The 15,345-nt window shown below is 46.2% G+C and overlaps 1 protein-coding gene across 1 annotated transcript in view; it reads left to right on the top strand.

The window, feature by feature from the left end:
* LOC127235735 (ribose-5-phosphate isomerase) overlaps nucleotides 1-14,686 on the top strand; it is an 877,486-nt gene extending 862,800 nt beyond the window's left edge. The window contains exon 10 of the transcript XR_007835730.1: nucleotides 14,676-14,686. The gene's annotated coding sequence lies outside the window, so the exon portion shown is untranslated. The remainder of the gene's footprint in view (nucleotides 1-14,675) is intronic.
* Nucleotides 14,687-15,345: the final 659 nt, after the last annotated feature.

Below are 15,345 nucleotides of genomic sequence, written 5' to 3' on the forward strand. Positions count from 1 at the left end.
AAATTAGCATAATCCTCCAGTTCTCCAAAATCCTAAGGTAGCCACCAGCGCGCTGGGATAAAGGTGGGTGTGGCTCATCGTCATCTAGAGCCCTCCCCACTACCTCTCAAGCTCATCCTTCTCCACCCATTTTACTACAACAGAACTGAAGAGTATGCCATTGCCCCCCTCTCTAGATGGGCTTTCTGGAGAACTCCATATGACTACGTCATAATAGCAACCATGTAGGCTTTCTGCTGCTTTCCTATTCTTGTTTAAATCCTTGTCTTCCCTTCAACTTCGACACCTCTCCTACCAGACGCTGCCTAAAGCAAGAGATGTAGACTCTTACATGATTGAGTTATCCTCTGCCTTGCAACCTGACTGTCATTTTATGGGACTGAAGGACTCCCTAGTCGGGTTGGTCAGAGAAAAGATCAAAGGAGAAAAAAGACTCAGTATTACTGAGCTGTGGGGCCTCCCATGTTCCTACTCATTTGGTCTCACAACCGTTCATCAGAGTATTTGACTTGCATTTTACAGAACAAGACACTGGGCTCAGAGACAGAACGTGACTGTCCCAACCTGAGAGTTCGAACCAGGCTGCCTCACGGCAGAGTTTGTGTAGAGAGAGCCAATGGCATTGAAAAGTGGTTCCTAAGTACCTTCCTTACAGGGTAAGAAGTTATCTTCCCAAATATCCCATGCTGGAATCCTGCTTCTAGAAGAGGTTCCTTCTAGAAGAGCCTTGGGTGATCTCTTTGTTTGACATCCTATCCCTCACTACTTTGCCCAATAGTACTGGTTCCAGCTTCTGGTCTCCTGTGTACACATTGCCCCAACCAAAGGCTGGGAACATTCCCTGGACAGTGCCAGGTACATGGCAAACAGACAACCAGTAAGTCCTTTATTCCAGACTTACCGATTGAGAGATGCAGACCCAATCCCTCCTCCCTTGTCATCTTGGGCCAGTCAGTTAAAACAATCTTCATCTCTAACATCAACATTAAGGCTTTCTTTCTGTTGACCTGAGTAACTTGTTGAATCCTCACAGCAGCCATAAGAGACAACTACTTTCCTGGAAACAGGAAACCGAAGCACAAAGGCTGAATGAGGGCCACAAAGTAACCTGCCCCGCCCGCCCGCCTCCCTTCCTTTTCTTCCTTCCCCTCCTCTCCCCTCTCCTCCCTCCCCTCCACTTTCTATTTCTCTTTCTCTTCTCTCCTCCTCCCTCCCTTCCTCTCTCCCTCCCTCCTTCCTCTCCTCCCCCCTCTCTCCCTCTCTCCCTCCCCCCCCATCTGTGTGTCTTTTGAAACAGACCCTCATTATGTAGCCCTGACTGGCCTAGAACTTGGTATGTAGACCAGGATGACCTCCAAATCACAGAGATCCACTTGCCTCTCCTGAACGCTGGGATTAAAGATGTGTGCCACCACACTTGGCTTTGTAGATTTCCTTTTAAAGCATAAACATTAACCTCACTCATTTCACAGCACGGTTGGGTGGTGAGAGGTAACCTGACTGTCCAGAATAGATTAGGGATTCCAGAATCCAGAGGTCTGGGCTAACTATAATATAGGCAGACTTGTGAGTTCCCAAAGTGTCCCACAAACTGGGTATTGTGTTTTGCTTTCTCAAGGACTGTTGCTGTATTGCAGATTCTTTACCAGGAGTTGGAATTAAGCACTGTAGACCTTTGAGAACCTCAGTCTTGTCTGCAAAGTAAGCTTTGGGTCCAACGGCTGAGGTCTCTTTATGCCCCCCCCCCCCCCGTTCATATGCTAGCTTCCCACAATACATGCCCCCCCCCCCCCGTTCATATGCTAGCTTCCCACAATACGTTCCTCGGCCTGCTTTTCTCAGAGGCCACACCCTCACCCTCCCACTGTTCAGCCCACCTTGGTTGATGGCCGCGACCTCCTCTGTCTAGCCTCCACTTTCCCTAACCATGAGCAACTACAACTACTCTCCTGGCTTCCTTCACCTTACAGAGTTCAAGTTTCTGGCAGGCCAGGACATGTTTTATAGGCATTTTTGTCCCCCAAGGCTCACAGCTCAGCAGTTCCTGAACAGGGGAGAGACTCTGAGCACCATAGAAAGTACAAGAAACTTGGCTAACAAATCTGAGTTCCCAGCCTGCGGCTTTTGTGCCTTTGCCGTGAAGCCAAGGCATTAACACATCTCTAGTGGTTTTTTCTTTCTTTTTTTTCTGATCATTAAAGATTATTAAAAATAAAAATAAAGGGCTAAATTATTCATTTCAATCACCCATCACCATGATTATTCTTGAGTGTTTCCATCTTATCTCCATACAGGTAACCTACATGGAAGAGACAATATTCATAATGTATTGAAACCTTTTTTATTTAACATTTTATTGACCTTGATAAAAATGTTTTTCTATTGGTGAAGATTTTGAAATTTGATTGAGGAACAACTTATACGCTCTCATTTAGAGAAAAGGCTGATACATTTCGTCAATTGTATGTACTCATATAGTCTTTGCCATAATTGAGATCTAGAATAGTCCCACCATTTTCAAAAGCTGCTGAATGCCCTGTGAAGTCAATCCTTACTGACTACGGCGGAGGAAAACCCGGATCATCATATATGGCCTATGCTAAGCAGGCACCGTCTCGCAAAGCTGTATTCCCAGATCTTACATGCTGACTTTTAATACCCACTCTTGATGTGAGAAGGCATTCCCTCACTTTTTGTTCATTTCTGAATCATTGAACATGAGATGTCATTCTGTGTTTTCCTCTGTTAGGTTATAACCCTATGAGCAATCTTTAATTATATCTCTGATATTTCAGTGGGGTAATATGCTCAGACTAGGAATTGTTAGGCCAAAGGGGGTAGGTACAGTTCTAAAGTTGATGGTAAATATTTGTGCAAGTTACTTTTGATCCCTCCAAGTCTGTTTCCTCCTTTGTTAAATAGGGATTAAAACTTCCAACCCCAAGGAGTGGTGAGGATTACATGGGACAAAACATAAGATACTCTGACTAACTAGTAAAGTATCCACATATTTGGGATGTGACCAGCAGGAAGCACTCTCCTGTCACATGGCTGGCCTACCCCCACGTCCACGTTTGCCTCTCTGAGGCTGTTGAAATGAGCTGTGTTACCTTGACAAGCTTCAGTCTTGCTTTGTCAAACAGGAGAAACAAGTCACTTTTCTGGGGATTGCTAGGGTGAAGTTTAATACTTCTGGGAGGAAGTTAAGTAATCCCTGGCCCATAACTGCTCAATAACTTTCAGTTATTAGATCTCGTCTGAGTTCTTGGTTACAAATAGACACCAAGTATTTTTACCTAAGGCCCCAGCCTTGCCTCTGAGGCTGTTTAATCAGAATCTGGTGTGGCTTTGCTGACACTGGAGGCCATTGCTGAGGCTGCCACTTGATAGCCATACCTTTCTGCTGTGATCACCACAGGCAGTCCTGTCTGTACCACTTTCCCTCAGAGAGAGCTGGCTCATTCATCCAGCAAGGCTCCATGGCTCAGGCACTAGGAAATGAAAAGAAGACACACACAGAAGCTGGGATTGGGTAGACTGGGCACCTTGGGAGGTCATCATGTTTATTACATACAGTTGAACAGGGAGGTGGGGTAATTGCTTATAGTTGGACAGGGAGGCATGGTTTATGGTAAGCAGACAAACAAGGAGGCAGGTTTCTCTGTTTTTAGTTGTAGGAGTCTCTGTAGGGGAGCAATTTGCAGGTCATAAACATCTGGGGGAGAGGGCATTTTCGGCACATTCTACATACAACAGTCACACATGGGCCAGGAGGGAAGACTTTGCCATTTCCCGTGGGCCTGATGCCTTTGGTGTCTTGTACATGGCTGTGTGTGTTCATGTCAACAACACGCATTTAGTCAGGACCTCACTCACTTCCTACAAAGAGGCATTCAAGTCAGCTGAGTTCAGCACACAGGCCATAGACTTCCTTGACAAGGCGTGGATCAAGATATGCCTGCTTTCCTTTAGCTTCTATAGGTAGAGGAGCCCCACACCCCCACCCTTTACTCCAGGCCTGTGAAATGAAGGGATTTCCTAAAATAAGAAATGGACTCAAACACCTGACAGAAACCACTATTGTTTTATTTTTGTATTATAATAACTAAAAACATGCTTAGTATTTATTCTGTAACCCATAATAAATTCTACTTAAGACACCTCTTGATGTCCTCTGTGATAAAGGATGCAGTTCAGTGGCATCTGTCATACTGTGCTCTCTTCCGATGCCACTAGCTCAGTAGAACTTTCTAACACTGAGGAGTGTGTGTCTGAGTGAGAAGGGGCAGACAGAATCTGTGATGACTGAAATTGAACACTTTTGACCAAATCCACACATTTATTTCCTGTTGCTTTGATCTGTAGTTGTTTTCGTTAGAATGGAGGAAGTTGACTACGTAGGATGCAGATGTCCAGTGCACTGGCCACAGCCCACGGGAACCTAAGGGCTGCTCTGATTTCAGAGCAGAGTCCGTGGAATACAGTCAACAAATAGGCCTTGCTATTCTGCTCTCATATTTTTTTTTAATCTCTGTTATGATTTATTGAACATTTAATAGTCATTTTCTTGTTTAATTCTGTTTTTTTTTTTTTTTGTTTTGTTGGTTGTTTTTGTTTTTTGTTTTTTGTCTTTTTGTTTGTGTTTGTTTGGTTTTTTTTTCTTGACACAGGGTTTCTCTGTGTAGCCCTGGCTGTCCTGGAACTTGCTTTGTAGATCACACTGGTTTTGAACTCACAGAGATCCACCTGCCTCTGCCTCCTGAGGGCTGGTATTAAAGGTGTGTGCCACCGCTGCCCGACCTCCTTGCTTAATTCTTGCAGTCACCCTGTATTAGGGACACTGAAGCGCTGAGGACATGGGGTGTGGTTTGAATGACATCTCTCCACCACCCGCTGAGATCTGGTGTCTGAATGCTTGGTCACCAGTCAGCGGAACTCTTTAGGAAGGATTAGGGGCTGTGACCTTGTTGGATGAGGTTTGTTGCTGGGCATGGGCTTTGAGGTTTCAAAAGCCCAATCCAGGCCCAGTGTCTCTCTCCTCCTTACCTCTTGCCAGCTGATTGTGAGGCTCGTAACTACTGCCCCAGGGCTGTGTCTCCCTGCCTCCTGCCATGATGGTGATGATGATAATGATGGTGATGATGATGAGGACAAACTAGCCCACTAAAATGGTAAGCAAGCCCCCAGTTAAATGCTTTCTTTTGTAAGAGTTGCCTTCATCATGGTGTATCATCACAGCAATAAAACAGTGACACTAGAACAGTGACTAAGACATGTTTCCAAGGTCATACAATTCTAAGTTAAAAAAAAAAATTCATAGCTGAAGTAGGGTCTGGCTGCCCTTGAACTGAGAGCATTTGGCTGTAAATGTGCAAACACCATGGACGTCTCGGCTGTAAGGAGCTGGGCAGAGGATCACTGTGTAAGTGTAAACGTAAACAGACACATGAGCGGGGTGAACACAGCACAGGCAATAAAACTGGGAAAGGTCATGTCTGCGAGGTGAGTTCCCCAACAGGCAGCTGAGGCATCCTAAGCAGATCCCCAAGATGTCAAGCCCAGGGAGGCCACTAGTGAGTTATACAACAGATAGTTCAAATTCCCCCTTGTTTACCTAAAAAAGAAGGTTAAGTGGATATTGACCTAAGCAGAATAAAATTTGGAGGGTTTTAATTTGCTTCTATTCCCTAAACTTCAAAACAATATTACCAGTTCTACCTATCCTCACGTGTCCTTTTTGTCTAAATGAATGGTATCACATTAAAGGCGTTGTGTTGTCCCGGAAGTGCTGAGGCCAGGACTAGTGCATGAGGCTTGGGGGTGCTACAATCCAACCAACAACATTTTCCTTCTAAAAAATATTTTACATTCGGATCAAAGAATGGTGATCGATGGAGGTCTTCTGGGACTGAAAGCCACTTGGCTCACTGTTGGGGATTGGAGATTCCGCTGTTTATCATCCTGTTCTGGGGCTGCAGATCTGGAAATCAAGTTTGCCTGTGAAAGTAGCAGGTGCTCTTTTTACAGCTAATCACACGGCACTCCCTGGGGCTTTGAAAATACCTTTCTGATGATACAGAATTTGAGCTTCTGGGCTGACAGTGTTTGTTTCCCAAGACTATGGTCTCCAGGTACTTTTTCAGCTCAGGATAAATCCCACCAGCTCACCCATGTGTCATCCCTGCAAGCTTCATGTAAGATGTGGTTGGGGACCGGGTCTGGCTGTGGTTCCAAGGCAAACTTCTGCTTGTCCTCTCTCTCCTCTGTGCTCCCTCGACCCCCAGGTGTCTGTCTGTCCCTCTAATCACCTGTCTCGGTTGTCTGCCTGTGTGTGTCTGTCTTGTTCACTGTGTCCCCTCAACAGCTGACACTGGGACAGCTGATCTTTCTGGAATAGTCAGCAAATCCCAAACTGCTTGTTCCAGAAACCCCCAGAGACAGGGAATGGCTGTGTCAAATTGGGTCAACAGAGAGGGAAGGGGCAGGGAGCAAGCTTGGGTATAGAAAAGGAGTCTGAGGAGGGGATGCACTTAAGGGGGTGTGACAGGAAGTTTGAGAAGGAGAACACTGATGGGTATGGGACCCCCAAGAGGCCTGTAGAGCCACCCATCTGACCATTATCCATTTACACACCTATTATGCAGGAGACATTATACTATGCACTAGGAATGACATTGGGACAAAAGAAAGTTCCCATTTAAGTGTGACAGCCAAAAGTTAGTGGAAGAACACATTCATGCCCATGCTTTGTGGCGAGGCATGAAACGGGCAAGGGTCCAGAGGGAAGGCCTCTGAGGAAACAGTAGTTTAGTGAAGACCTAAATGAAGTTGAGACGAAACAGTGTGGCCTAATGTAACTGAGAGAAAACCATGTGGGCTCACCAGGAGAATGTAGGCCAGCCAAGAGACAAAGATGTGTCAGGCCTTGCAACAAGAATGGGCCTAATATTAAGGAAGGAAACCAGCATGATTATAATGAGCAATTATAATCATAAGCAGAATAATCACAATTCGAGATGCTTCAACATATGCAAATTTTTAGTGTAGGCATGACACCCCAAAACATATGTATGTATGTATATACATATGTATGTATATATGTATATGTATGTATGCATGTATTATGTATATGCATGTATATATATGCGTAACTACATACATACATATATCATCTTTGCAGATGTTTTCTACTCTGAAGCCCTCTCAAATCCCACACTCTTCTGGTCCCAAACATATTGGATATGGGATAGTTAACTTTTGTTAATTCCTGCATTGCTCACAAATACTAAAAGGGAGCCAGTCTTATCACCTGTTTATAGTGAAGAGGCGAAACACTGGCTGATGGAACTTGCCCAGACACACAGCTCATTCGTGCTGCAGCTGAGTCCACACTCTAAACACACTCCTAACCGCAATCTGTCCCTGGCATGGCGCCTCCACCTTGTTTTGTGCAGCGATGATCCTGCTGGCCTCTTGTCTGCACTGGCATTTCAGGAAGAAGCTGATATCTTTCAGGCCCAAGTCTGCATGGCACCCACTTGTGGCTTTAAGAGAAAACACAAGACAAGGGGGAGTCAGCAAGAAGAAAAGCGACGAGAGAGGCAACTTTGAGATGGTTGGATCCACCAAGCCGATGTGTGAGGGTTCGAGGACACGGAGAAGAAGCCCTCACATACCAAGATCTTCCTGGAGGAAGGAGCTCTGAACCAGTCATCCCAGCCAGCTTTGGCTCACCTCTCTCTCCCAGTGAAGCTCGCATGTGGTAAACGCCACTGCTCTCCTCGTAGATTCTGCTCTTAACTGTCAGCAAATGGCTGATCACTTCTTCCTGCCTCCTTCCCTCTGACCCCCTGCTGGTTTCCTCAGGAGTGAGGCGGCCAGGAAGCGAGAAGAACCCCCAGAGACCTACAGATGTTGTCTGAGCTTTGCTCACAGGCAGGAAAGGGTTTTTGGATGCAATGCAATCTTTTGCAAAATGGTTCTCTCCCAGAAAGCCAGTATGGGCCCAACTGTGGCTAATGATCTGGTTGGGGAAGGCCACGCCTATTCCTCCAGCTGGTTCTGGAAGGAGAAAGGAGGCAGGAAGGAGCTGTGGAACCCTGGAAGCACAAGAAAGGCAAACCTAACAGCTGGGTGTGAAGAACCCCCCACAGCCTGGCAGGGCTGGAGCCACCCTGGCCCTGCCAACAGTACTTCCTGCAGCCCGGGACCTTATTTTCTTCCTCAGCAGGGAGAAAAAGGTGTGGAAGTGGGTGGCTCTCAGATAGTGTGGCAATTCCCAAGTAAAGAGTTGTTTCTGATGTCTGCCCAGAGGTAGAGCTGGATCCCACAGGAATGAATTTGTGGTTCCGGTAAAAGGAGCGATGTTGACATGGAATTCTTGGATTGGTCTCATGTCCTTAAAAGCTGCTGCCAAGCCAAAGTGGGAAGGGAAGTTCAGCAGAGAAGTATGTGCTGAGACTCCCTGCCCCCAACACCCACACAGACTTGGCCACCAGGGCCCATCAGCACATGACTTAGGCTCTCTAACCAAAGTTCTACCACGAGGGAATTTGGCTGGCAGGGTCCTGAGTTCAGGGGGCATAAAGTTGGGATGAGGGGGTGTCTCTCAGGAAGGCCAGCATGAGCTCAAAGCCTGTGGCTTCTCAAACTTCCTTAACAAAGAGGAGGCAAAAAGAACCAAGCAGAGCCAAAGCAGCCCAGAGGAGGTGTTCCCGAAGCCAGAGATCTCTGAAGACGCTCCATATTTTGAGTTGATACTTAGCATGAGGCCTGGAATGCCTTCTTCCCAGCTTGATTTCCATGGTGGGAAGTCGGGCCAGGTTCCGAAGCATCAGTCACAGGAAGATGAATGGCATTTGTACTCCTTCTTTACCAACCACCAGCTCTGGATAACTTGACCCCACACAGGTTGCTTAATTTTGCTATCTTGGTTCCCTTTTCTATCACACAAACTAAAAATGCCCACATAACCAGGTTCTTCAAAGGATTAAATAAGAGCAGGAACTTATAGAGCCGAGGCTTACTTAGCTTACAACCACTTGGTAAATTGCAGTGTTCTTTATTTCCATGAGTTTCTGTCAGGAGACACATGTCCTTTCTTGGAACTTTTTTTTTTTTTTTTTTTTTTTTTTTTCCCTATCATGAAGAGCTAAACTACTAAGAAGTGGGGAATTGAGCTTCAGTGAGTCTGGAAGCCTGGAGCGCAGATTTTATTCTTTGTCCTTCGAGCCTTCCCAATCAGCACAGCTCAGTTACTAATGATGGTAGGGGTGGTTTACGTTTGCATCCTGAAGCTGGAAAACTGAGTTTTTTTTCTGAGGCAGGATCTTACAGTGCAGTCCACGCTGTCCTCAAATTCATAATCTTCCTACCTCAGCCTCCCTGTGGTAGTATGATAGGCACCACTGTGAATGAGTCTCAAATATTAATTTCTATTACTATGGCTGTTGACTGTCTCCTGTAGCTCAGGCTGGCTTATACCTTAAGTACCTGAGTCTGGCTTTGGACTCCTGTCTCTATCTTTCAAGTTCTGCGATTACAGTTTCTGCCACTATGCTCAGTTCAGGGTGTGTATCTGTCTGTCTGTGAGCACATGAGTGTGTACATGAGCATACTTGAACACACATGCACACTGCACACATCGAGGTCAGAGGTCAAGGTGGAATTATCTTCAGTGACACTCCACCTTGTTTTTTGAGACAACTCCTTTCCATGATCTTAGGAAGCTTGCAGACTGGCTAGACTGGTTGGCCAGTGAGACCCGAGTTTCCTCCGTGTCTTCGTCCCCAGTGCTGGGATTGGAGGGGCTTGCCACTGCACCAGGCTTTTGTGTGGGTGCTGGGGATCAAATTCAGGTCCTCACATGTCCATGGCAAGTACTCTATCTACTTAGCCATCTCCCCAGCCCTCATATAATTTTATAATTTGAATTTAAACAAACTAATAAACCCAATCAGTTGAAATGATCATTTACATGAAAATTAAGTAAACACGTGAGGCTGCATTTTTAAAAATTAAATTGAATTTTTTTTAAGTGTATGAGTATTTTGCCTGCATGCGTACATGTATGAGCCTGGTGTCCACGGAAGTCAGAAGAGGGCATCGGATCTCTGGGAGCACAGCGATGGCTGTGTCTACCGTGTATGTCCTCTGCAACAAGTGCTCCCAACCAGAGTCATCTTTCCAGCCCAGAGCTGACGTTTTATGCAACAGTTCTAGGCTTTTCCTTTCTCCCTTTCTGCTGGTGCCAACCTCCCTGTCCATTCCATGGCCCATCACGTGCACAGCTCACTGGCAATAGGCCTGATGCTGAATATTGGTGCTGGGGTTTTGCTTCTAAATGCTCGAGAGTGGCTCGATTGACTTCACTCAGCTTTTCATGTCAGGCTAGAAACGGGAGTCCACACTTAGCAGGAAACTCTTAGATGAGGAGTTTATTGTCAGACCATAGGCTAATGGGACTTTACACTCTCCAAACAGAACTTGCTGGGAATACCCCCCTCCCCCCGGAAGCTGATTGAGGCACACGTCACCAGCTCCCTTTGCCTCAGCAATGACCCGGTGGTTATTCTCCACAATTTGGACAGCCCAGAACCTCGAGGCTAGCTAGGGATTAGATGTACAACCTTGCTTCCCCCAGCTTCTACAGTGATTCAGGCCTTGTTTGGGAGGAAAGCCCCAAGATGCTGAACTAGATAAACAATCCGAAAGAGGCAGTGGATCAGTCTTCAAGGTGCCCTGCTCAGTCACACTTGAACTGGGGTGCTTCTGTCACAGCTAGCTGATGAAAAGCCACTGAAGGAAACACTGGGTTTAAAAAAAAAAAAAAATGCTTTGTTCTCATCCGGTTCCTGGAGGCACTGTGAAGCTGCGGCTGCGCTTCAGCCTGGAAGAGAACAATGGCAATGGTAGACCTGGGGACTGTGTCATCATGGGCTGCTGGCATTGCCCTGTTGATTGAGCTTGACAAGGCTTCCCGCTCCAGCAACTGACCAGCGCCAGCAAACAGCTGGCCTGTCCAGTCTTTGTGTTCAGGCTTTTCAGTTGGGTGGCCCGATTCTTGGAATAAATGGAATCAATGAGTTGTTTAACTTACTAATCAAATGTCAGAGTTATTAAAGGGACAGCTGCATGCCCCAGACTGTGCACGTGTTTGTGAAAGACTCGAACAGGGTGCTAGTCCAAGGCAGGAGAGAGAATCTCCACATCGCATGGCTATTGTGAGCATGTGGTTTCTGTGAGGAGAGCTCCGGACACAAAGCAGGAGAGAATGCAGGCTCCCTCCCCGTTTCCTGTTTCCTGTTCAGCCCTCTCCCTTAGCCTGAGTCTGCTGTCACACCACAGCCAGAGGGACTGGTCAGGTTAGTAACTAAAACTTCACACTGTACATAGAGTCCAAATTCGGACCTGAAAGAGCCCCTGTTCTATGCCACCCCAGACCCTGTCCCCAAGTCCTGCTTGCCACACCCCAGCCAGTGTGCCCTGTGACTGCCCTTCTACACCAGTGTCCCTTCCCTCGAGGCCTTTGCACTTATAAGTGCTCCCTATGGGATGCTCTCCCACATTTCTTGCATGGTCCTTGTTGCTCTGTCCCAGAGTCCCTGAACTTCTTTCAGTAGTGGGGATATTTGGCAGGCTCCGCCCACATTTCCCCAATCCCTTTTGCCAGTTGCAGATTACTATCAGCCTTCTTACTGGATGTCATCCCTCCTCCCTCCCATCTTCAATCTGTTCTCCATTCCCCCAAAGTGAGTCACACCTTTTTACTCCTGAATTGGAATCAAAGCTCCTTAGTACGGCTTCAGAGACCTTGACCTGGCTTACTTCAGAGGCAGAGCTACCTGTGATATCTATGGTTACAGCGGAGTAGGGGGCCAGGGAGGAAACCCTGCGAGCGAGGGGTCACTGAGCTGGCCACCTGCACGCCCTTCCTTGTTTGTGCCTCCAGCAGGGAGACACTTCAGCCTCCCCTCCCATTTTTAAGCATATGATGTTTTAACAACAAGGCCGCGTTGCAAACCCAGCAGTCATGTGAAGGGGCAGGTAGCCTCGCGTGCCACGAGACACAGCTCTTTCTCAGATTTTCATATAGTGTGCCCATGGCTTTTGTGTTTGCTGACAAACACAGCAGGGATTCCAGCACGCTGTGTCCCTGTGTGTTCGCTACTTTTATGTGTATGGTTAAGAGTCAAAAGTTTTACAAACTTCAGTGCAAAAAAAAAAAAACAAAAAACAAACAAACAAACAAACAAAAAAAGACTTTGTCTCTGCCCTTTCCTCCTTCTCCAAACTCATACAATCCAAATTCATGATTTCTCAGTTTCTTGTATTGTGTGTTTGTTGGATTTTGAACCCGTGGCTCTACATACCCTAGACAAGCACTTTAACCACTGAGCTACAGCCATCCCCTCCACCCCTACCTTTACCTTTATTTATTTACTTGTTTGTTTGTTTGTTTTGAGGTGGGCCTGGCCAGGTAGCCCTTGAACTTCTCATCCTCTTGGCTCAGTGTCCTGAGTGGCTGGGATGGCCTGGACCAGCAGGCCCGGCGACACCACGCTAACACACATATCCCAGGACCCCATCCAATGCCCCTATTTTGTCTTTCTCGACACTGCCTCTGCAATTATTCATTGACTTTTAAAGTCGGCCTCATTTTCTGTGTACTTTCTTCTAATTCAACCCCAAGCATGACTGCAGAAGCATAAGTACTTCCTTAGTATTTTCAAATGGAATTGATATTCTATCAGTTTCATCCCTGCAAACCCCCCCTGTGGGGTGTCTAGCTCCTGTGAATTGGCTGGCCTCTGTGTCAAGTGTACAGCTGTCACCCAGGATCCCTCACTGCCATCCTGGGCTCCTAGCCCTCTCTGCGAGACACTTCTGAGCTACACCCTTTCTCTTCCTTTAGATTACCCTTCCATTTGGGGGAGTAGGAAAGGAAGGAAGGTCCCTTTTAACCTCATCACTATGGTTAGCCCATTTTTAACCCACAGGGACATTTTGCCTCCTGTCAGGAAAGAAACACTTGAAGCTCTAGGTGATTGGGCAAATTGTCACTGTCCCAACAGGTGTCATTGATTCTTTGTTTTTTGTTGTTTGTTAGTTTTTCATTTCCATTTAATTCATTTTTTCCCCCCACTCAATTATTTTTCTTTTACTGATTCGGATTTTGGTTGTTCTTGTTTATCCAAGACCCTAGAGCGTGTCATTAAGCTCTCTCTGACGGCTGTAGTGCGGGGACTTGGGGACTTGCAGTCAGACACTTCTGTCCTACACTTTCAGTGCATCTCATTGGTTTGGTGTGCATGTATTAGTTCTGCAATGCTCTCTCAATGAGCTGTTCGGCTGAATAGGAGCCACTGTTATCATTTCTAAGTAGTCTTGGTCTGAAGTTCGTTTGTTTTTGTTCTCTTGGGATTCATTCAGGAGTTTTGGAGATTTTTTTCTTCATCGTTTTCAGATTCTTTGAACATGTTCACAGTCATTCTTCTGGATTCATTGTGTGGAATGTTGGGCAATTCACCCTCAGCGGAGGCCATTGCTGCAGGTTCAAAATTTTTGGAGGATTAGGTTACCTTAGGGTCTCATGTTCTTATGATAGTGTGCTGATATTTATACACCCCGGGGTGAGGTCATTGCTTAGATTTTTGATTAGCTGTATGCTTAAGTACTTGCAGTGTTCACATGGGGCTAGGTTGCAGAAGAGTGGAAGTGAACAGTTCAGGATATAGATCCTTAGTCCAGGTGCTCAGGGTACCTGGTGTGTCCTCTGTATAACTCTCAGAGTAGAATACCAACTATGGGGTAACCCCAGCTGCTGGAAACACCATCTATGCAAATTTCCTACTAGCCAATCAACAACAATGACAATTTTCTTCTTAGCCAATCAACAATGACGGCACTTTGGGCGGTAAATGAACAAGGATAGTGTGTTAGTTATTCCCCCGAGTGGTTGCTGGGTAAAATACCTCACTAAAGCAATTTAATGAAGGAGGAGTTTGTTTCACCTCATGGTTTGAGGTTGCAACCCATCGTGGGGGTAGTGTGTGAGTTACAGCATCAAGAGCTCGAGGCAGTTGGTCACGTTATAGAGGCTTCTAACCTGTCACCTCACTCAGAAGTCCCCACCTCACCCAGGGTTTTTCCGGGATGAACACGCTGAGTCCAGTCCTGAAGGACATGGTGTATTCCTTCCCATTCACCTTTCCTTTCCAATCTCCCGACCCAAAGCAACCGTAGCTGCTGCCATGGTTTCCTCCCTCTGCTGCTCCATGCCTGTTGTCACTTTAGGGGATAAACATTTGTGTCTGACGGAGCTGAAAAACTGATCCATAGGAAGGAAGGCCCTGCCTCAGGTCCTAAATCATAGCTCACTCTTGCAACACTTGTTTTTGTTTTCCCTGAGACACACAGTAGAATGTCTTAGTCAAGCAAAGGCAATGAAGTGTTCATGACTCCCTGCCCCCACCCTGTTTTTTTTAGGATAACTCATGGAAATTTGATACAACAAAGCATTTGTTTTTGCTAGGTTAAATCTGAACACTGTCCACTGCTTGCTTGCTAGCCATTAAGTCTGAACATCTCAACTTGCAAAAGAAAAAAACCACTTTGATTAATAAAAACAACCTGACACAGATGCCTTCAGTCAGGTGACTGTATTATGTTAAAACTTAATGTAGCAAACACACAAACACAGCTCCAGTGCCCTCCCAGAACCCAAACCTACCGCAGCTAAAAATAGCCCGTGGCTTTTCCCTAAGACTCAAAACCAGGAATGCATTTCTTGTTTGCCTCCCTTGTGTGTTCTGCACAGGACTGATGCTGTGCATGCCCTTGCTTGTAGACACTGGAGCAAGCTCTAATCAGCTGATTATGAACCTACTAGTTCAAAGGAAGAAGGAAGGTCCTTGCTTGCCCAGAGTCCTGGAATATAATAAACTGTTCTGTGTCCTATGGCGATGGAGGTAGGTGCCTTGTGATTCAATCCTTTCAATCCATGAGGGTACATTACCCAATTTCATAGATTTCTTTTTTCTAACTGAGGCTTCAGGAGGTAAGAATGTCCCTAGTCACTTGAGACAGCGTGAGAGACAGCATTCAAACCAAGTTTAGCCTTAATGAACATCACACCAAGCTACCCTGTAGTAGTAGTAGTTCCTGTTCACATTTTAAAGAACCTGGTCTAGCCAGGCAGTGGTGGGCCACGCCTTTAATCTGCACTCGGGAGGTAGAGGCAGGTGGATTTCTGTGAGTTCGAGACCAGCCTGGTCTACAAGAGCTTAGTTAGTTCCAAGACAGCTTCTCAAGTCACAGAGAACCCTGTCTCAAAAAAAAAAAAAA

Source organism: Phodopus roborovskii, unplaced genomic scaffold (genome assembly GCF_943737965.1).
Source record: "Phodopus roborovskii unplaced genomic scaffold, PHOROB, whole genome shotgun sequence".
Classification (NCBI taxonomy): Eukaryota; Metazoa; Chordata; class Mammalia; order Rodentia; family Cricetidae; genus Phodopus; species Phodopus roborovskii.